Raw genomic sequence first — 21,910 nt, 5'->3', positions numbered from 1 at the left:
ACCCTCAAATAATGATTTTAAGCTTTCTGAGCTGTTTTTGATGCTTTTCCCAGTGCGTTGCCATACATCCCAGTTTTCCATGACATTTTGCCAATTAGGCAAAATTACCCCAGACACCATTTTTACACCCCAGAACCAAGACATGTCAGGAATTTCCCTGACACAAGGCAAGTCTAGTGCAATAGCAACTCGCCCCACTTTTGATTGCCACCCCTCTGCCTCTGACACCAGAGATAAGTAGCCATTGCTTATCTTACTCTCCTTCCCTTCATCCTTCTTCCCTCTCTTTCCTTCATTGATCTGTAATTCCTCCAACATCTCCCCCCCCCCCCTCTCTCTCACACACAGACTGTGCTCTGGTCATAGAAAAGGACTGGCCACTAGATGGCACCATCACACAAAAGATGCTCCTTCCTTTCACATTGAACAATGGACAAATGGTTTCCTGTTGCATGGATTCACGATCCAGTGTAGTCTCTGAGGTCCAGCCAAACATAGCTGTGGTTCTGTTCATGTGTCAGGAACCAACAGAGCTGGCAGACAGGAAGCTACAAAACTGGATTCAGGACCCTCTTGAGTACCTTCCCCTGAGTCTTCTGCACAGCCATGGTCAGACGCTCACAAGGTCTAAGTTCATCTTCAGTCATTGCTGGAGCAAGAAGCTCATTAGGAGCTGTCCATAGTGCTGAAACCTACAGCTACTCTTTCCGCTGTCCCTTCTGGGTCCCATCTACAGACAGATCAGAAGAGGAGTTTCCTCCCAAGGGAAACCCATCTGAGTTCATTGATGACCTTCTGTTAACGGGCAAAAGGTCTGTTTATTTAGGTCTCTTTATTTAGGACCTTGGACAAAAGGCCAATTAAAAGTCCTTTGGAGCTTTTAACTGGCCTTAATTGGTTGCTGCTCCATTTTAGTGTGAAATATTATATGAGACTAGGGACGCGGGTGGCGCTGTGGGTAAAACCTCAGCACCTAGGACTTGCCGATCGCATGGTCGGTGGTTCGAGCTCCCGTCGAGCTCCCGTCGTTCAGTCCCAGCTCCTGCCCACCTAGCAGTTCGAAAACACAATTAAGTGCAAGTAGATAAATAGGTACCGCTTTCTAGCGGGAAGGTAAATGGCGTTCCGTGTGCTGCTCTGGTGCCGGTTCGCCGGAGCAGCTTCGTCACGCTGGCCACGTGACCCGGAAGTGTCTGCGGACAGCGCTGGCTCCCGGCCTCTAGAGCAGTGTTTCCCAACCTTGTGCCTCCAGCTGTTTTTGAACTACAACTCCCATCATCCCTGACTAGCAAGACCAGTGGCAAGGGATGATGGGAATTGTAGTCCAAAAACAGCTGGAGGCACAAGGTTGGGAAACACTGCTCTAGAGTGAGATGAGCGCACAACCCTAGAGTCTGTCAAGACTGGCCCGTACGGGCAAGGGTACCTTTACCTTTACCTTTACTATTATATGAGACTGTTTTCATAGTCTCTGATGTGTTGCTTAACATTGTTCTTGTATTAATTGCATTCCCTTTATTTACTTTTTCTGAGCTGCATTCAGCATCAGTTCCATTCAGAGCAGAATTATTGAAATGAATGGGCATAACTAATTAAGGTTCATTTGTTTTAGTGGGTCTGCTCTGAGTAGTACCAATGTTGAATGCAACCCACTGGTTACACACACACACACACACACACACACACACACACACACACACACACCTGGTGCTGGTGCTGGTGCTAATGTAAAAGAGATGTGTGTCCTGAGTCCCAAAGTATTGCAGGCTCAGTCATGGAGTGTCTGCTGGAGATGGACAGGGAAGGAGGGGAAGAGGAGAAAATAGGGAGAGGATGGAACTGAGAGTGGGGAACATTGACTGGAGGAGGCATGTTCTTCTGCCTCCCAGGATATGGCTGCTCTGGATGTAGAAGAAGGACTGCCACTTCCCTTCTTCCCTCCTGGGAAGAGGAGAGCATCCATGGAATCTAGGAAGGGCATCAACCAATCACTGGGAGTGGAGGCACCAGAGTCAGAAGGGCAAGGCACAACCTGGTCTCCCAGGACTTGGTGGTGCTCCTGTCACTGGGAAAAGACCCATTCTCCCTGATGTAGTGTGCATTTACATGCTCAACAGTCTCTTGAGTAAGCTTCCTTTGCCCTGCACTGAAAAGCTTGGTGGGTGGGCATGCCAACCCATTGAGACAGGTCTCTTGCTTCCACGCAGTTCTGTTTTTAACCCAGTTGCTCTTGCGGTCCTTTCTTGTCACCTAACCTGAGCGCTGAGGCTTCTGTGACTCACTACCTGTTGTCCCTTTACTCTGCCTCAATAAAAACCTCTTCCTTATTCTCAGTGATGAACCTCTGTTTTTGTGGTCTGAGTGGGAACAAGGAGACTGTGGCCCTGCAGAAGTTGTTTGAAGAAGAAGAAGAGTTTGGATTTGATATCCCACTTTACCACTACTCAAAGGAGTCTAACATTCTCCTTTCCCTTCCTCCCCCACAACGAACACTCTGTGAGGTGAGTGGGGCTGAGAGACTTCAAAGAAGTGTGACTGGCCCAAGGTCACCCAGCAGCTGCATGTGGAGGAGCGGAGATGCAAACCCGGTTCCCCAGATTACAAGTCTACCGCTCTTAACCACTACACCACACTGGCTCTCCAGTTAGACTCCAGCTCCCATAAGCCCCAGTCACCATGGATAATGAATGAGAGATGGCGATAGTTGAAGTTCAGCATCACCTGGGGAGCCACTGCTTGCCCACTCCTAATTTGTTCTCTCTTGCATTTTGAGCTCCTCCCCTACAAGCCAAAGTGGAAGCCCTTAACTGCAGCAGCCAAAGTCCAACTGCGGCAAAACTCACTTTTAGAAAACTGCAGGGTGCAAATTGTCTGTCTAGAGGTGGGAAGCATCTGCTTTTGTCCCCCCCCCCTTTTTTTTAGTAGTGATCCAACAAGATAACACATGTCATTTAGCTATTCCAGACTTGTAAACAATGTGGTTCAAATCATTAAGATACAGGTTATTAAAAATTTATCTTCCCTGCCGGCAAATGCAGACTGATTTGGAATTCCTAGGTTTTGTGTCCTGTTTCTGAACAGATTAAAGGTGTTGTTGTTGTTTTTAAGTCATAAAGTCTCCTCTGCCTCTCATTTCTCCTTCAAGCACGTTCTCTCCATCCATAGCATTCCTTCTTGCATTCAGAGCTTCTGTGCTGACAATAGCCTCATCTCTCGGTTCTTGATCTGTTTGTCTCCCTTTGATTCCTTCTTGTCTCTTCATCTCCCTTTACTGGGTGTCTGCACCGTCACAGAGCCAGAACTCACTCACCTACAGTATTTATTATTGCATTTGTATCCCATGTTCCTCCCTCCCCCCACACCCTCTGGAGGTCAAGGCCACCCACGAAATTCCCCATGAATTTGCCCAGGCACCCACGAAATTCCCCATGAAGGGGCCGGGCAAATTTTGGTGCCAGGGCTGCGTGACACCCATGGCCCTGGGCACCCATGGTAGCAGGGCCAAGCTTGCACTCCTGACACCCAGTGAGCTTCATGGTTGAATTGAGATTCGAAACCTGGTCTCTGGGGTCCTAGTCCAACACTCAAACTGCTCTGTCACACTGTTTCCTTTCTTCTGGGGTTCCTTCCACCTATTCCTTCCTCACTTCGCTTGTGTGGAGGAAGACAAAAATAACATGGCAATACAAAGGGGCAAAAGGAAAGGGGGGAGCATCCTGGTCCATTCAAATTGAAATCGAGCCCACATTTGTCAAAAGATGTTGGCTTATAGCCAACTAAGTTCCACTCTTAATAGACCCACTGAATCAATGTGTTTAAATCAATCATTACCATTACTTAAAAGAGGTCTACTCTGATTAGGACTAGCATTGGATACAATCTAATGTTTCTTGAGATCCCTTCCTTCCTTCCTTCCTTCCTTCCTTCCTTCCTTCCTTCCTTCCTTCCTTCCTTCCTTCCTTCCTTCCTTCCTTCCTTCCTTCCTCTTTCCCTGGTAAAAAGGCACTTTGTGAAATTTTATGCACACACACCCTTGCAATTTCCCACCCACCAAAATATTAGGAATTTGCCTTAAGCACTATTGGTCCATCTAGTGCAATATTCTTTACTCTGATTGGCAGCTTCTCTGCAGGGTTTCAGTCAGGAGACATTCCCAGCCCTACCTGGAGATGCCAGGGATTGAACCTGGGATCCTCTGCTTGCAAAGCTGATGCTCTACCCATGAACTATGGCTCTTCTTCCATTGATCTATGGTTATTCTGCAAGGAAGCTATCCCAGCGCATTGTAGAAGGTGCAAAAGGGTTGGCAGTTGCTCTGTACTTTGACTGTGCTACTAACCCTGAGAAGTCATTGGAGAATTTCTACTTCCCCCAATGAAATGTGCAACATATACAGTGGTACCTCGGGTTAAGTACTTAATTTGTTCTGGAGGTCCGTTCTTAACCTGAAACTGTTCTTAACCTGAAGCACCACTTTAGCTAGTGGGGCCTCCTGCTGTTGCTGGGCTGCCGGAGCACGATTTCTGTTCTCATCCTGAAGCAAAGTTCTTAACCTGAGGTACTATTTCTGGGTTAGCAGAGTCTGTAACCTGAAGCATATGTAACCCGAAGTACCACTGTAGTTTGACCCTGCTATTCTCCCGCTTCTTATTCCCAGTCTCAACTTCTGTCTCATCCTCAGCCCATTACATTTTCCCACAAACAGAGGGAGCCATTTCCCCAATCTAGCTGGCGCTGAAGCATTCTGAACAGTTCCAAACCATTTTTTAAAATGTTCTGTTTCTAGGGAGTTTCCCCTCCCCTCTCCTTGTGGATTCCCTGCAGGATTCCATAATGGGGAATCGTTAGATTCAGAATTAAAATATCCTCAAAGAGGGGCATTAGGCAGAGAAAGCCTGGCCTCCGACCTCCTTTGCAAAGCATGTTCTCTTTTCATAATTAGCCGCATTCCTGCCCAGCTAAATGCAAAGTTTGCTGGGTTGTAGCGGGGAGGCAGGACACGTCTGCTCCACAGCAGAGGGTGCTGGCACCCTGGGGAACAAAGAGAAGTGGCTGAGCCCTGCAAGCTGCTTTCGAGAACTCTCTATCCTCCATCCAGGCAAGCAAAAGGCATTGTCAGAGTTCAAGGATGCATTTTCCAAGCAGGCAAATTGCATCCAAGGAGAGTGCAAAGCAAGGTCATTGAGGCTTGGGGTTAAGGGCTGATATTCCCAAGGACCAGCTAGAGATGCTTTTTGGGGTGGGCGGGGGTGGGGGTGAATGCATTTGGCCCTGGGCTCCAGGTTCCCCACCCCTGCCGTATGCAGTTATTTCTATTGCTTCCTGTAGCTGACTTTGGCTTCCCAAAGACCTGGTTGACTTTGAGAGGAGCTTCGCCAATTTTTGTGGTCCTGCAGAAAGTTATGCCATTGGCAAGGTGTCAGTATGAGGTTATAAAAGTAGCCTTCTAATCTTTCCAGGATATTGAAAAGACAGAAAGAAATAGGAGGACGGGTAGCTTGGGATGTCAAATAACGTGAGAGAAGACAACTGCAAGACTTTTGCTTTAGGCAAAACCCCCAGGTCTTCTCTCCAGGTGAGACTTTGCAAATTCAATTGATGTCTGGCCATTCAGGCAACTGCAGGTTTCTTTCTACATTAGTATGCATTGGCATGGCCCATCTTTGCTTTTAACTGGGGTGGGGAGGACAGACATTTCCCCTCATTATGAGAAAACCTGCCCCCAAACTAAAGGATGAGCTGTGCCACCTCAGAAATATGGGGGAGAGTGGCAGGGTGTCTTTTCAGAAGCATGCATATGCTTTGATTATCAGAGGCCCTGGGAAGCAGATGCCAGTCAATGCATGTAGACCAGAGGTGGCTACTCTGTGGATCTCCAGATATTAGACTAATTGACACCATCAGCCCTTGCCAATATGACCCATGGTCAGGGAAGATGGGATTTGTCATTCAGCAACATCTGAAGGGCCACAACTTCCCCAAACCTGGTGTAGTCAGTACTAAGATAGCTAGAGCAATATTCTTGATATATAGGAACTCAAGCGGTGGGTGAGATTCAACTGAAATCATAATCTTGAACCAAACTGGACTCATTCAGGGTGTATTCAGAGATGAGGAATATTGCATTAGATTTTTTTTTATGATGCTAGGGCTTCCGTCCTGTTTCCTAACATTCCTTTCACACTGCAGCACCTGTTGAATTATGGATCTGTCAGAGCTATTGGCACGTCATGCTAAATTTCATTCACACCAGTGGGCACAATGTGGCATGACAATGAATGTCATTGGACAATGTCACTTCTCCCACACCCTTTCTGCACATGCCCGCTTCTGTGTCACCCCCCACAATCCACCCATGAAAATGTTAGGAAATAACTGTGCACCTGAAAAGCTCCTCAAATTTTGTCACTTTAGTCCTGCAACTAAGGGGGCTGCAAACAGATTTTGGTTGGAAGAAGATAACATGGAAAATGAGTGCTAAACATGCACCATATTCCATTACATTTCCAGAAGTGGCTTTTATGTCATGCAAAATTTCAAAAATAACAGAGATTTAGGGAAATGTAATGAACGGCAGCATGAATGTGGCTTCGAGGAGATCTGGGCTTTGGGTGAGTCCAGTGGAGACAACCCTGAATTGGGTCAGGCTGCCTAGAGTGATCCAGGGATGTGAGGGGGCAGGACATGAGGTTGAAATAAGGAGAAGCAGTCCCTGCTGCAGAGTATTTTCTGCAGAGAACATGCTGGGGAGCAGACAAGCCCAACGGGGGGTGGTCTAGATGACTCTTATGTCTCTTCCAACTCTACAATTCTGTGATTCCAGATGGTGAGTGGAAGATGCAATCCTGCTGGCTGCAGGGTGCTCTTCCACAAGGGCCTCCTTCTGCAGGGAAGATACTTGCAAAGACGCACCCCACAGGATTGAACCCTCCTGCTCACAGAGGATTTCGGAGCATCTCTCTGACACTGCATCTCCCCCATCACCCTCCCAAACATATGTTTAATTAAGGCCCTCCCCTCCCTAATTTGGGACCATATCTAAGTCAGGTTGGTTGCTCCCTAGGTTGGTCCAGAGTGGGGTGGTGAACTGTGCACAGACTAATAGCAAGCGTCCAACACAAAGTCAGATCATAGACCCAGTTCACTTGATATGAGTTACACCAGGGCTGAGGTCCAGCAGTTCCTGGATTTCAAAATTTCAGAATTGACCACTGCACAATTGACGGTGCTCAGGCCATCACTTCAGAAACAGAACCAGCTTTGAGTTCTCCCAAACCTCACTGTTTCCAGAAGACATTCCCTTGCTCCACAGTGTGATAAAGAATCTCCCCAGTTTCTGAGCTTCTAAAGTCACAGACACCCAATCCCAGCAGATACAATTGATGGTGGGGTGACGGCTAGGGATGGATGCTTCTGAAATTCCCCTTGTCCCAAAGTCTCCAGGCCAGAGCAGGGAAATCACAAAGCAGGGAATCTTTAAAATCCACATTATGTAATATTTATGCTGGTGTCTTAAGTACACTAATGATATGATGAAATACTTGCAGTCTTCTTAATGGAAAGAAAGAGGCAAACAAGGTTTCCTTGTCTGAGTTGGTTCCTTTTCTTTGCTCCCTTTCTAGGCGATTTGCTCGTTGCCTTTTCCAAGCCATATTTGCCGAAGGATTGCAGTAATCCCCTACTTTCTAAGAATCATAGAATTGTAGAATTGGAAGGGGAAATGAGGGTCATCTTGCCCAGCCACCTGCAATGCAGGAATCTCAACATGCAGTGCTTGAAAGGTTGAAGAGCAAGAGGGGGCTTTCACAACTGCAGGCAGAACCAGAGATGGAGATCTGATCTGGTTACGTCAAAAGGTGAGCAGAATCCCATAGTCAGAATGGCCCTTTCCTGTCACCCCCAGTCCGCTCTCCGCCCTGCCGAAAATGCTGAGGACTGAGTGTACATAGCATGGTAATGTATGCATTGACAAAGAATTGGATGAGCATTACTGGAGTGGAGGAATAGATTTGCATGCACTATGCATAGGCTGATTTTTTAAAAATATTTTTTTTTATTAAAGATTTCTTAGTTTACAAAAATATGCACCCTGTCACTTTTTTTAAGTTGTGTTTTCTACAGATTCGTTTCATTTGCTGTGAGACATTAGTGTTGCATATAGTGTTAGGTTAGGAAGAAAAGAGGGGGAGTGGTGAGTGGGGTGGGGTGGGGTGGGGTCGGGTGGCAATGCTTCTATTCTTCTACTTAGTGTATGTGTGGGGTTTTGTGTCAGCATGATTTCCTTGGTGGTGAGAGAGGTTGGTGGCCTAGGATGTGGCTAGTTGTCTTTTTAATCTTTGTTGGAAGCCGCCCAGAGTGGCTGGGGAAACTCAGCCAGATGAGCGGGGTACAAATAATAAATTATTATTATTATTATTATTATTATTATTATTATTATTATTATTATTAGTTTTTGTATGTGAGTTTTTTTTTTTTTTGTGTGTGTGTGTGTGTGTGTGTGTGCTTGTGTGTTTGGATCATATTAGCCAAATTGATTTGTATGCTTTCAGTGGATTCTTCTTGTTGTCTTGTTGGGCTGTGTATGTGATAAAGCGGAACCATACCGGGGTGAAGGCATCTTCTTCTATTTGTTCTGACAGGATTTACACTGACCAAAAATTTTTAAGGCTTGAGAAAAGGCATTCATAAACAGAAAATAAAAACCTAATTTACTTTGAAATGTCATCTTTTTAATGTGCAATACTTACACATTAAAGGGGATGCAGGTGGCGTTGTGGGTAAAAGCCTCAGCGCCTAGGACTTGCCGATCGCATGGTCGGCGGTTCGAATCCCCGCGGCGGGGTGCGCTCCCGTCGTTCGGTCCCAGTGCCTGCCAACCTAGCAGTTCGAAAGCACCCCCGGGTGCAAGTAGATAAATAGGGACCGCTTACTGGCGGGAAGGTAAACGGCGTTCCATGTGCTGCGTTGGCTCGCCAGATGCAGCTTGTCACGCTGGCCACGTGACCCGGACGTGTCTGCGGACAGTGCTGGCTCCCGGCCAATAGAGTGAGATGAGCGCACAACCCTAGAGTCAGGCAAGACTGGCCCCTACGGGCAGTGGTACCTTTACCTTTACCTTTTTTACTTACACATTAACAAGATATGGTATGAGAACAAAGAACATAGACAAAAACATGTTTGTAGGAAGCAAAAACACACTTCCAAACCTTTCTTAAGCATCTGAAAGGTCTTGCCCTCAAATGAACTTCCTGAGCTCTCCCAACAGAGGCGAGCAGAAGTCTAAACTTTCCTAGCCCGAATGCCAGGGAGGTGGTGGTCAAGGTAACTAATTTACTCAATGAATTTATAGAGACTTCTGATGGAATTATGTATCGTGGCTAACAGTGAAATACAATCAGCATCCCTTAACAAACTATTGATTTTTATCCAAATTCTCAGCTGTGATCTGGAAATAATATTTATTTCCCAGCTGCTTCCAAGCAACAGATTTATTTTGATATTCCAAAACAAAACACTGAACTTGTTTAGATTACAGTTGTGTTCCCTTCCTTTGATCCCCATTGTCTTTGGTGCAGCCTAACCATGAACTACTTTAAATGTTGTTTCCTCCTATAAATACTATCTCATCTCCATTCATTTTTGTCACCTGCTGGAAACCTTATTTAGATAAATCTTCCCAGAGGGATGATCTCAGACACGCTGCTTACTAATTCTCAGGTTTTTTAAAAATGTGTACCTTGCATCGTTCTTTCCTGGAAAACCTTTTGTACATTGCTTTGAAATAATTTGGAATACACAGTGAGTAATGAATCCCATTTGAAATATTCACAGTACTATCTTTACCAACTAATCAGAGAGATTTCCTCTAAACTCCTTATCTAAGAACACAAGAGGAGCCTTGCTGCATCTGGGCAGTGGCCCATCTAGTCCAATCATCCTGTTCTCACAGAGGCCATCCATAAGCCTATGGGAAACCAGAAAACAGGATCCGAGCACAACAGCACTCTCCCCTTTCTGTGGTTTGCAGCAATTGCTATTCAGAAGCATTACTGAATCTGACCCTGGAGGCAGAGCATAACCATTGTGGCTAGTAGCCATCGATGGCCGTGTCCTACATACATTTGGCCAGCTCTCTTTTCTTTCTTTCTTTCTTTCTTTCTTTCTTTCTTTCTTTCTTTCTTTCTTTCTTTCTTTCTTTTTTTTTTTTTTTTTTTTTTTTGGTGATCACAGCATTCCTTTAAAAAAAAAAGTTTTTATTGTTAAAATAGTTCATCATTAATACACATATACAAGCATACAAACATACATTTCATACAATCCTTAAAAGTAGTCAAACATACTTACACTCAATCCCACAAATAGTTCCTTTCCCCATCACCGTCCACCACCCCTCACCCCACCTTTGTGTTTGACTTCCAATCTACTCAATTACAATTTCTTTCCACTTCTATTACTTTCTTTCACACACCTTTAGCCTAATTTCTTACTTCTTTTTCTATTACACATTGTTATCCATCTTATTTGATATTTCAGTATTTGAAACGGAACTTGTTTATTCTAATAGGAGTTCTGATTTTTCGATATGATTTTGCAAGTATCTTTTAAACACCTTCCAGTCCCTATCTATCTTTTCTTTTGAAATCCTTCCAATTTCTTCCATTGTTTTGGATATATTGTAATAGTCCAATAATTTGGCAAGCCACTCTGTTTTTGTCAGTATTATACCACTTTTCCAGTTTTTCACAATCAATAGCCTTGCTGCTACTGTTGCGTATAAATATAAGGTCTTATCTTCTTCCTTTAGGCTTCCTGGTACTATTCCCAATAGAAAACCTTCTGGTGTTTTCCTAAATGAGTATCTAAACATTTTTTTCATTTCATTATATATTATTTCCCAAAATTGTTTGATGTTTAAACAATTCCACCATATATGTATCATAGTACCTTTTCCCGTGTTGCATTGGCAGCAGACATCGCTACATCTTTTCAAGCCATCCAAGTCGGTGACCATCTCTGCCTCCCGTGATGTAGTGTGTTGTCTTTTCCTGAGCCCAAGAATGGGCTATAAATGGCAAAGTGCATCAGTTCTGTGTGCACCCAAAATTACAAAGGAGAATTGGGTCATTCAAGGGAGGTCCTCATCTTCCTGAATTACACTGCGCTGTTACAAAAGGTGCCTTGAAGCAATGCAGGGGCTTCCTCGACTTTCAAGTAGCTTTGTGACCATTGCTATGAAAAACTGTGCCCATACCCTGCAGGAAATGAGACTGAGTTGACTGGGGAAATGTGCAGAGCTCAAGAAGGGATGGGGAGATTTTAGAGGTGGTGGTGTCTTCCAGTTTGACAGACAGGCCTGGCTTTTAACCGCAGTAAAAGCCAGGGTACTCCAATCGGAGTGATTTGAGGGAGTGTTTCGAAACTGCACTTTCCCTGTGGGTAAGAGATTTCCATTGTATTCCAAAAATCCATCTTGGGGACAGCAACCCATCCTCCACCAAGGCCCCTTGGGGTAGCAAGGTCTTAGTTGGAGTGGTCACATTCACTCCCCTCCCCATTCCAGTCTTTCCTGGGAATATCTGCTATTTTCCCAACACCATCCCCACCTATGCAGATCAATGGAGAGAGATCTCCTGGGGAATAGAGTCTGTATCCCTGAAATCCTTGGGTGGAATGACTCTTGAGGTAACAGAGCCTTTGCTTGGGGCTGATATTTTACCCACCCCAGACTTCCCCATAGATTTATGCTATCCTTCCAATCCACTCCTTTCCCCTATGCAAGTCAATGGAGAGAAAATTCTCTCTCAGGGAGAAGAGGTTGCACGCCCCCAACAAAAAATCAATGGGGTGCAGAAGCTCGCTCCACCACTGTGGTGATTGGTGCCCATTGGGACTGGTAGGGAAGAAGGCAGGGAGACCAACAGTAGGTGAAGCCAGAACAAATGACCAGCAGAGGCACCCGCTAACTGGTTTTATGCAAGAAGGCAGGAAGAAGGGGGCTGTCCGGGGTTAGATAGCAGTTGTTCGGTTAGCACCCCAACACCTACGGGGCCGCCTCTCCTGGTATGCCCCACGGAGGACCTTAAGGTCCACAAATGACAACATTTTGGAGGTCCCAAGTCACAAGGTGGTTAGATTGGTCTCAACTAGGGCCAGGGCCTTTTCAGTACTGTCCCCAACTTGGTGGAATGCTCTGTCACAAGAGACTAGGGTCCTGCGGGACTTGACATCTTTCTTTTTTTTAAAAAAAATGATATTTATTACTTTTTCAACATTTTCAACACAACACTACAAACAAAAAAGAAAAGAGAAAAAACAATACAAATACAATACAAAAACGCTACATGGACTAACAAAACAAAGCAAAAACCAACAAAAACAATTTAAAAACACCTCAAACATTTTCAATATCTTATATTTCATTCACTTATTTCCAGCGACCTCCTCACACCTCCCTTTTTGTATTCCACTTCTATTAATTGTTTCAGCAATTCCTTTCCATCTTACTCTGTTTTCTATCCTATAATTATCTTAACACATTCTTGCCTTATTTTTCCTTTAATTTTCTATTAATCTATTTATACTTAATTCCTTATGACATTTCTACTAAAGCCATATAACTTCATTCCAACATTTTTCTAACATTCCTTAATTTTACAATATTTCTATAAATAGTCTTTAAACTTTTTCCAATCTTTTTTCACCGACTCTTCTCCCTGGTCTCGGATCTTGCCAGTCATTTCCGCCAATTCCAACTTCATCTGCCATTATCCAACACTTCAGTGTTTTCAAGAAGCAGCCATTCTCTCAACCAGCAAAAAGCAGATGGTTCACAACGAAATTTAAAGGTCTGGCAGGGCACCTCCTCCTTTGGCATCCATCAATATCTTAAGTTTTACTCAAGGCTTCCTGCCCTGCCAAACAACTCTAAAAACATCCCTCTGCTACCTCCTTAAACAATCCATCCCATCCAAAGCTTGCAATGTTTGAAACAAAAGCAACATCCCCAGCAACACAGAAGCCCTCATCCCCACCACAGTAACTCGGCCCAACAGTAACAACTTCTGATTTGTCCATATTTCCAAATCCCCCTTCTCTTCAATCCAACATCCTTCACAGTTATCCTTAAACAGATTCACATTTTTGGCGGTCATACTAACCCCCAAATACCTCTCTTTCTCAACCGATGTTAGTCCTGTCGCCTCCTGAAACTCTGTCAAGCTTTCCTTTTCCAGTTCATATAGGGCTCTGGTCCTCAAATTCATCTGTTCTTCTTTAAGTTCAATCATAACGAATGTCAGCTTATGTTCATCAGGTTGTCTTTGTATGGATGAGACTCTCCTCTCCAGTTGTATTGCTTTAGAATCAGCAACAAGGGTTTTTCCCCTGACTTCATCTGCAGTTTGCCGTATTAGAGTAGATTCCTGTGTCAGTTTCTGGGTGGTTTCTGAATTGGTATTCACCTTTTGTCCCAAGTTATTTAAACTTTCTACGATTAAGTCAATTTCAATATTTGCAGCATCCATTTTCACATTTATCATGTCTGTTTTCTTGTGAAGTTGTTCCAGCGAATCATTTATTTTCAATAATGCAGCCACTAAGGCTTCTTCTGTCGACATCCCGTCTGTTTTTTCCTTTCCGTTTGCGATAACACTTAAGAGATTCAAGGTCAATTCCAAAGTCTCACACTTTTCTATCTTGCAGCTGGAAATTCCCCTAGCCCAGCTCCTGTAAAGTAACCAATTTCAAAAGCTTCCACTAGGGGAAAACAGTTTCTTTTTGTATCGGTCAGTATGTCCTCTTTTAAACACAGTTTCAATAATCCAAAGTTAGTTTCAATTTTCAGTTACTTTCCTCCTTTTTTTGAAAACAACTGGAGACAGTAGAAACAATGTATTCTCTTGTTTAGCTACCTGTCAATGAACGTTCTAAACGCTGTCAATGGACGTTCCAAAAAAACATCAATCCTGCTAGCAGCCCGTTTCCAGGGTCAGAGCGGCGGTATTTTAACTCTCTTAACTCTCTCCTACAGGCATATTCAGTCCACCCCTCCCTCTTCTCCTGTCTCCAAAAAGGGGGGGGGGGGTTAGTTCTTTACCAATGGAAATTTAGTCTTTTACAAAAGGCTTTCCAAGACTTTAGCTTGCAGCCTTCTTGCTTCAGTTTATCTACAAAAGGGGGAGGCGGACTTCCTGTATTGAACCTCCCCGTTTCGATGCCAGATTAAACGTTTAAAAATCCAATTCTTCCCAGTTCAGCTCTACTCACGGGTAATTACTTTAGAGTCAAATTGTCCGCAGGAAAAAGTCAGTGCTCTCCGACAACAGCTATGCGGCTTCGCTCCGTGGAAGAAGCAGACGATTTGAAGCACCGCGCCACTCACCCCACATCGCTCCGGATCCCCGAAACCGGGTTTCCCTGCGAGTAGGGGAGGCGCAAAAGGTGCCCGCCGAATCCCACATTCACAGGTTTCTCCCGCCTGTGATTTTTATGGGTCTCTGCCTTCGCCGTGGCGGTACAGACCCAAATTCCCACGGGGCAAATTCCTCCCGATCAGAGGAATTCCGCCATTGCCGGAGGCACCAACCCAGAAGTTCCCCGGGACTTGACATCTTTCTGCAGGGCCTGCAAGACAGAGCTGTTCCACCTGGCCTTTGGTATGGACTCCCCTTATGGTTTTGATCTATGGGCTACTATTAAAATGAGGTTGCATTTTAAATTGTATTTTAACCCGTATTTTAAATTGGTTTTCTTTTCTTTTCTCCCCCACCTCAATTATGTTTTTATTGTAATTTTACTGGTGTTAGCCACCCTGAGCCCGTCTCTGGCCAGGGAGGGTGGGGTATAAATAAATTATTATTATTATTATTATTATTATTATTATTATTATTATTATTATTATTCACCCCAATGGGGCAGCCTCCACTGGGTATACAGACTAAAAAAGTTCTGGCACTGACAGCTAAAAAACAAAGTGAAAAGGGCATATATGGAGTTGGAGGAAGAATCATAAGATTGAATTGAGCTTATAGCCAAGAATAAATCCGCCCCATCTTTGCATACTTCCAGCGACAGGCAGGCTGTTTACATATCCCGTCTTGCAAGATTCAGACTTGCACAAGATGGCATCGTTTGAATTCCTGAACAAGAAGGCAAAGGCTTCTGTGGCTGAAATGAATATATTTTCCTCTAGTATCCATGGCATTTTGTTACTGCCCCCACACCAGAGACCCTAGTAAAAGCACCCAGCACCCCATGCCTGACCAGTAAATTTCCCCATATGGCTTAGACATCCCCACCCTCGGAATCCCACCTGGTCAATCCAAGCCTATCAAATTATATCCCCGCGGTTCCTCCTCTTAAATGGATCGGGGAGAAAAAGGAGCGTCAGCAGTGCCTTTGAAGGACCCAGCAGCCGGCCGCCAAGTCAATCAGGGCTGCCTAAATGACAAGGCGATGCCTTCCAAATTGAGCCGACGTGAGGAGTGAGATGCAACTTGGTATCGATCAAGCTGCCAAGGTCACTTGGAGGGAAGGAGGAAACCCGTCGGGAAGCACGTGGCCACTATCATCTCCAGCCAGGGCTGACTTCCAACTGCTCCTGTGACCCAGTTACTGCCGGAGCTTGAGGTTGCAAAACATGAAATGAAATAAAAGCAAGGAGGGGAGAAAATCCTGCCGTTCGCTTGCAACTTGGCTCAGAGGAAAAGCAGCCCTCTGGCATAGAATCACTCTGAGGCTGTGTAGACAGTGCACCATACATTTTAAAACACATTTGTTCCCCCAAAGGATCCTGGAAGTTGTAGTTTACTCCCGCACAGCTACCATTCCCAGCACCCTTAGTAATGATTGGCGAGGCGTCCTGTGCTGTAATAAATGTTTATTTTAGATGTGTGCTCTCAGTGCATATGCAGTCAGGGGGAAGAAGAAGAAGAAGAAGAGTTTGGATTTGATATCCCGCCTTTCACTCCCCTTAAGGAGTCTCAAAGCGGCTAACATTCTCCTTTCCCTTCCTCCCCCACAACAAACACTCTGTGAGGTGAGTGGGGCTGAGAGACTTCAAAGAAGTGTGACTAGCCCAAGGTCACCCAGCAGCTGCATGTGGAGGAGCGGAGACGCGAACCTGGTTCCCCAGATTACGAGTCTACCGCTCTTAACCACTACACCACACTGGCTCTGGCAACACTTGACAACACTTCCTGCCTTGCCTCTCCCCAGCCTCTGCCATTGCCATGACTCTGTCCAATCATTATGCACACCTCCACTATGCCTTGCCTAAACACAGTGCCCTTCCGTTGCTTTTGACTACACCTCCCATCATCCTTGATAATTGGCAGTGCTGGCTGGGACTGATGGGGATCAGAGTCCAAAGCATCTGGGCGACATCAGCTTGGGGAAGGCCTGCTTCGCTGTTCCTCTGGGTCTTTCTTCAATCCTGTTCTAAATTCTGCTATCAGACGATTTCTAAAACTATTTCCTAAACTAGACATGGCCCAGTTTGGTAGAGGTGTTAGACCCACTGGTTTACATCTAGAGCGGAGCTGAAATTTCTCTGGGGTTTCAGGTAGGGGATATTCCCAGCCTTACTTGGAGAGGTCATCAGGAATTGGACTTGGGACTTACATGCAAAGCAGATGGGGCTCTCAACCACTGAGCTGCGGCCCTTTCCCTTTCTTGCCCTTGCAATAAAACCACAATTTTCAGGAGCTATCCTTAAATTTGCCAAGATTCATACCATCAGAAGAGGTGGTATGCCCCCCCCCCCAGCTTTAGATGTCACACACACACACACACACACACACACACACACACACACACACACACACCACAAAACCTGCAGGACCTATTTGCCTGTATTTTTGGTAGGCTATAGTACTATGGAGGAGCTACCATGCCTGCAAATATCATCCACTTCTGCCAGAAAATTCATCCACTTTTCACAGCGGCCAATGAGACACTTATGAGAAGCCCCCAGACAAAGTCAGGGTGCCTAGGTGCCAACCCCCTGGGGCCCTGGGTGCCTGAGCACCCACAAAATTCCCTATTAAGGGGCTGGGCACCCACAAATTCTGGTACCAGGGCCATACATGCTGCACGACACCCACGGCCCTGAGTACCCACGGTTGCAGGGCCAAGCTGGCACTCCTGCCAGGGTGCAACAGCACTCTCACCATTTGTAATGCCCAGAAACTGACATTCAGAGGCATACTGGTTTTGAAAGTGATGGAAGAGTGTAGCCATTGTGGGTAGTAGCCACCAAGAGCTCTATCAGGTTAGGGACCACCTTGCTGGGTATGCAGTTGCCAGGACTTTCAGGCTCAGGGCTACCCTTCCTGGGCAAATCGCTTTTCTGAGGCACTCTTGTCTGGGGATCCTCATTGAGCATTCACACTCCACGCTGCCAGCTTGCCTGCCTCATGACAGGCTGATGGGAACCAAAGCAGCACACAGAGGTGGAGAGGAGAGAGCCGCTTGCCTTTCATGCCCGCTTCTCTCTTCTGCAGTTTCCTTTGCACTCGCCTCCTCCTCCTCCTCGGCTCTCCCCACCCACCCCATCCGCTGCGGTATTACGGACCCAGTGGGATATGCAACCCATCAAGTTGCTTAAGTATCAAAATAGCAAATTACAAAGACGCAGATTAATAAGGGGGTTTGAAATCTTTCTGACGGGCACTTTGCACACACTGTGTGTGGAATTCCCATGCATGATGAGAATGTAAATGTTCACTCCCTGATGTGCCAACGTGTCCCAGTTGCTGGATTCAAAAGTTCACACTGGCTCACCTGGTAACGGGGACGATAAAAAGCATTGGGAACATGGGATGGAAGGCCTCTCTTCTCCTGCTCTAAGGCACCGTAGGAACATATGAAGTCACCTTCTGCTGAGTCACCCCCACCCCTGTATCTATGGTTCCATTTCTTGTAATTAAACTGAGGAGCCCACAACGCCCCCTGGAATGTCTCTCCCAGCCCTACCTGGAGGTGCCAGGGAATGAACCCGAGGCCTTCTGCATGCCAAGCAGATGCTCTGCCACTGAGCTGTGGCTATGTCTCTACTTCCACTGACCTAAAGGAGTAGCTTTGATATCTGGCAAGACTCCTCTAGGGTAGCTGATGATCCAGGAGGACAAAAAGAAAGCTGAGATATCAGAAACGAGTTCCAGAACTTGGAGCTCAATGGAATAGCCCGTAGGGGATGGATGGGGAATCTGTGACTCTCAATATGTTGTTGGATCTCCCATCAGCCTCAACTAGCAAGGGTGATGGAAACAATGGTCCACTAGCACCTCCTATGGCACCCACAAAATATAAGGAAATATTCCCACAAAAATGCACATGTGGAAGGTCCCAGGTTGAATCCCTAGCATCTCTAGGGAGAGTTGTGGTAAGGCTCCCTGTCGGAAACCCAGGAGAGCTGCTGCCAGTCAGTGTAGGCAGCACTGAGTTAGAGGAACCAATGGTCTAATGAGACTAAAGCAGCTTCCTATGGAAAAAGAAAACAAGTGTGCAGTGTATGATCTGTGCAATCTCATGTGCTTTCTGGACAAAACAACTCTTTGCCTCTGCCCACAACTCCCCCTAGAATTGCATTGGCCTGTGCAAATGGCCTTCATTTGCCAATGCAATTCAGGCCGGTCCAGCAAAAATCTGCCCACTCCCCCCATAGCCGAACAATGTTGACCTCACTCCCCCTGCTTTGCCTTGCATGCCACAGCAATCTTTCTTGCCCGCCCGCCGCCCAGCCCATGAGTGCATTCAGGTGTTGTTGTAGAATTCGGGTGCTGTGAGATTGTGCTCACTGCTGGCCCAGATGAACAGATAATGCAGCCACCCGACCGTTTGTGCCAGCAACTAATTTAGTGGAAAGGCCCCCTACCAGGATGCATTGGCAGGTTTTGCCACTAAAAGCCCAGCTCCTTGAGTCAGAGGGAAAAAGGCACAGACAGAAGCTGGGACCTTGCCCTGTGCTCAGCTACAGAATGGAAGACCACCAGCCCACAAAAGATCACAGGCCAGGAGCAGAACTCCACAGAAGGAGCCCTGGGAAGGTCAAAGCCACATTGGGAGCAGATGGGAAAAAACAAAACTTGTTATCTAGGATACGGGATGGGTAAGTGGATAGCTTTGTTTTCCATGCATGCATGTTTTCTATTGTCTGGAATTTTTCCAGGTTTCAGCACCCCATGTGTGGAAATGTATAGGCAGGGCAGCCGTGGAATTCCTCAGGCCATTCCATTCCAGCTTGTCATGTGACTGGTCACAGAAGTCACATGGCTGCTTTTTGCAGCAGTGAAGTTAGGCAGTTTTAGCCTCTGGACTTCTGGGTTGGGGGACTACCCTCTTGAAATGCCTTTGGGTTGTATGCAACTAAACTCTGTGCAGAGTTTAGTCCCACTGAAATTATTGGGCTTAAGTGAGTCACAGAACATGTGCAGAGGAAGAAGAGCAAGAAGATCAAGTGCCAAGACTTATGAGGAATGCTTGAAAGATTTGGGTATGTTTAGCCTGGAGAAGAGAAGATTGAGAGGTGATATGACAGCCATCTTCAAATACAGTCATACCTTGGGTTGAAGTAGCTTCAGGATAAGTATTTTCGGGTAGCGCGCTGCGGCAACCCGGAAGTAACGGAGTGCGTTACTTCTGGGTTTCACTGCTCGCACATGCGCAGACGGTCAAAATGATGTCACGTGGATGCGCAGAAGCAACGAATCATGGCATGCGCAAGTGCAGACACGCGGGCGCAGGTTGCGTTTGCTTCTGGATGCGAACAGGGCTCCGGAACGGATCCCATCCACATCCAGAGGTACCACTGTACTTGAAAGGGCATCCCAGGGAAGACAGAGCAAGCTTGTATCCTGCTGCTACAGAGGGCAGGACTTGAACCAATGGATTCAAATAACAAGAAAGAAGATTCCAACTAAACATTGGGAAGAACTTTCTGATGGTAGGAGCTGTTTTACGGCAGAACAGACTACCTCAGAAGGTGGTGGGACCTCCTTCATGAGGTTCTTAAAGAGAGGTTGGATGGGCATCTGTCAGAGCTGCCTCAGGTCCCAGCTCACAGAGGACCAACGCCAGTCCGTTGTTATATAAAATAGTCTTTATTGAAGTTCAGTTTTTCTTTTACAGCCACGGCGCGCAGCCCTACGTCTTAAACCCTAGACCGCCGAAGCTCCGTCTGAGTCTCCTCCCCCCAGACACCAGTTTAAGACCCTAGCCTTGCTCCACCTCTTCCTCTGCTCCCTCCTCCTCTGGGTCCGCTTGTCCGCCGAGGTCCTGCCCTTCCTAGACTCTTCTGACGCTGAGTCCCCTGAGTCTTCCCCCTCCCTCCGGCGAGCTTTAGGACCCGGTTCCCAATCCGGGTTTTCTGCTGTCCCGCGCGCCTGTACATTTGAACTTGGCGCGCGCGCCCAGCCTGCCACCTTCCTTCTGACCGTTACACTGCTCCTGTCGCTGCTTCCCTCTTCGGGGGTGCTAGCTGGGTCTGACTCCTCCTCCCTGCTTGCCGGAGGAGACGCTGACTCTGACCTATGGGGCTCTTCCCCCCCACTACGCTCTGGTGGGGAAGCTGGTCCTGATTTCCAGCTACTGCTTTGGGAGTCTCTGCTGGCCCCCTGCTTCTGGTGTGTCCCCCCTGGGACCCCCCTTGCCCTGGCCATCGGCGCCCCCTTCTGGGAATCTTCTGATTCACTGGAGAGGCTTATGGAATCTCTCGGGTCACTGTCATTCTGCCCTCCGCTGCCCTCAGATTCTTCCCCTTCGTTCTCCATTTCCTCTCTCCCCTGCGCCTCTGCTCCTGAGCCCCTGACAGCATCTATCAGGGATTCTTTAGCTGTGATTCCTGGACTGCTGAGGGTTGGATTAGATTATTCTTGAGGTCCCTTCCAACTATACAGCTCTATGATTCCATGAACTTAGTCGAACACAACCCAGGGATCCCAAGATGTTGATGTCCTCCTAATAAACCAACTTATCCATGAAGCCATGGGAAATGCCTCTTGGTTTGTGTTGGTTTGGAACAGGTAAATGACATCTGCATGCACAAAGCTTCCCCAGCTCACAGCAGGCTTGTCCAGCGGAGACAGGAATCAGGGAGATGGGAAAGGTTTATTATACCTGCGATTAGGGAAGTGTTTGACAACTGCTCGCTGTAAGCTGATCAGAGGGAAGGAACCGAGCGTTGCACTGCATGCTGATGAGGCCTTGATGGAAGCAAGCAGGTGAGAGCAGGAACAGCGGCAAGATTGTGGGGCCCCACCCGCTTCGCACTCACCATTTCCCCTGCCTCCCTTCACCACCACCCATGACTTATTTGTCTTTCCGTTTTCTGCCTCTTTAATATTTGCTGCAGGATGCATTCAAATAATCCCAAGGAAGGAAAATGCACCTTGGTCAGCCGTCACCCAATGTTTTATAAAGCAGTAACATGTTGAGAATCTAGCAAGAAACACAAGTGCTATTATAGCTAGCCATCAATCATAGATTTGTAGGACTGGAAGGCAACTAAAGAAAGACCGACCAAGCTTGATTTTGGAGTAGGGATGGGTGACTCTATTTTGGTTTCTCTCAGTTTCTCCAGTCTTAAATTCGGTTCTCCATGTTTCCTCATCCATTTGTGATATTTTTTTTTAAAGTATTCTCATGAAAATTCATCATCATTTTGGTGTGAAGCAATATAAACATTTCATATGTATCCATTGCTTAAAATATTGGTATTGCTCAGTTAACGCATGGTCATTTGCTTCACATGATGTGGGAGTGTCAGGTAGCTTGTGATTTTTGGAGGCAAATAAAATACACGATAATAGCAAGCATAGAGTTCATCTATGTGATCAAGGAGAATCTCTAGTAATCCTACAGAACAGCCATGTTAACAGCTACAAAGATTGCACGGACAGACAGGTGGAAATGC

This window comes from Podarcis muralis, chromosome 7, assembly GCF_964188315.1.
Source record: "Podarcis muralis chromosome 7, rPodMur119.hap1.1, whole genome shotgun sequence".
Classification (NCBI taxonomy): Eukaryota; Metazoa; Chordata; class Lepidosauria; order Squamata; family Lacertidae; genus Podarcis; species Podarcis muralis.
The sequence above is the reverse complement of the archived record's forward strand: the minus strand, read 5'-3'. Positions refer to the sequence as shown.